Source organism: Elephantulus edwardii, unplaced genomic scaffold, assembly GCF_000299155.1.
Source record: "Elephantulus edwardii isolate Elephantulus edwardi_28Jun2011 unplaced genomic scaffold, EleEdw1.0 scaffold00060, whole genome shotgun sequence".
Classification (NCBI taxonomy): domain Eukaryota; kingdom Metazoa; phylum Chordata; class Mammalia; order Macroscelidea; family Macroscelididae; genus Elephantulus; species Elephantulus edwardii.
Genome location: NW_006399810.1, coordinates 12,962,624 through 12,964,265, shown reverse-complemented (window position 1 = coordinate 12,964,265; position 1,642 = coordinate 12,962,624). Strand labels below are relative to the sequence as shown.

The window sequence follows — 1,642 nt, the reverse complement described above, 5'->3', positions numbered from 1 at the left end:
AAATCTCTGTAGATGTTCATTGAAATGAAAAATAAACAACCTAAATTAAAAAAAAAACCAACAAACAGATCCTAAGGGTCAGGAGGTGGTGTACCAACATGGCGGCCGCCGTGGACGCCGTGGAAGACACAGAACTCTGGCACACGCGGCTGCCCAACCACACCATGTTCGTGCATCTCCAGTAGGGACTGAAGAACCACAGCCGCACGGAAGTGGAGATAGCCTCCTCTTCCTTGTTATCTTCACTGTTGCTGACGAGAAACCTGCTTTTCGACCTCGGCGGAGATATCTTCTTGTGGGATGGGGTGGACAGCTCCTTTCTAGTTGTTCGTCTTTGGAGCCTCAGTGGCGTTGGCGAGGAACTTTCCCTTTCTCAGTATCAGAAACTGCAGTGTATAAATCCACGCCCTGAAATTGGTGTCTGGAGACGAGGAGCCCTTTGATTCTGACTTTTTTGTCCAAACTTCACAGAGATTCCAAATGTCCCTCTAGATATCACTGCACTCATGAAGCTGGATTGCATTGTATTGTCTTAACTTGGATTCATGAACTTCAGAAATTTCTTGCATCAGATGAAGAAGATAACGGTAGCTTACAGGAACTTTCTACAGATCAGAAGTGCTTTGTGGAACACATCCTTTGTACAAAGCCACTGCCATGCAGGCAGTCGGCTCCGATTCGAGGATTCTGGATTGTTCCTGACATCCTGGGACTCACAGTGATCTGCATCACCAGTACCTATGAATGCCTCATAAGGTCTTTATTAAGCACCGTCCACCCAGCATCTCCTGCCCTCCTTTGTACCAGAGAAGATGTTGAAGTGGCAGGGTCTCCCCTTGGCATTCTGGCTGAAACCCCGGATTCATTTGAGAAGCACATTAAAAGCGTTTTACAGCGGAGTGTTGCTAACCCAGCATTTTTGAAGTCTTCTGAAAAGGACACAGCCCCTCCTCCAGAGGAATGTCTTCAGCTCCTTAGCAGAGTCACACAGGTGTTCCGAGAGCAGTACATCCTTAAACAGGACCTGGCAATGGAAGCGATCCAGCGCAGGGTCAAATTACTGTGTGACCAGAAAAATCAACAACTAGAAGATCTCAGTTATTGTCGAGAGGAAAGTAAAAGTCTACGGGAAATGGCTGAGCGCTTAGCTGACAAGAATGAAGAAGCTAAGGAGAAACAGGAAGACATCATGAATAGGATGAAAAAAGTGCTGCACAGTTTTCACTCTCAACTCCCAGTTCTCTCCAATAATGAAAGGGACATGAAAAAAGAATTACAGTTGATACCTGATCAATGCCATAAAACAGGTTACTATGAAAAAGGATTATCAACAGTGGAAGATGGAAAAGGTATTGAGTGCTCAAAAGCCCACGATTACTCTCAGTGCCTACCAGCGAAAGTACATTCAGTCCATCCTGAAGGAAGAGGGTGAACATATAAGGGAAATGGTGAAGCAGATCAACGATACCCGAAATCATGTAAACTTCTGACACCACCAGGATTCGATCCACAGCTGATGTAGCCAAAGGTGTGAACTCACGTTGTAAACAAGTATTATGTAATTTATAAAGATCCTGTGAAGGGTGCTGAGTGATTTAATGCAATGTGATTTATATTTCCGAAGCAAGTAAGTAAGTAAGTA

The 1,642-nt window shown here is 44.7% G+C and overlaps 1 pseudogene; it reads left to right on the top strand.

Moving 5' to 3' along the window:
• The first annotated feature begins 98 nt into the window (after positions 1-98).
• Positions 99-1,490, top strand: LOC102863896 (annotated as a pseudogene).
• Positions 1,491-1,642: the final 152 nt, after the last annotated feature.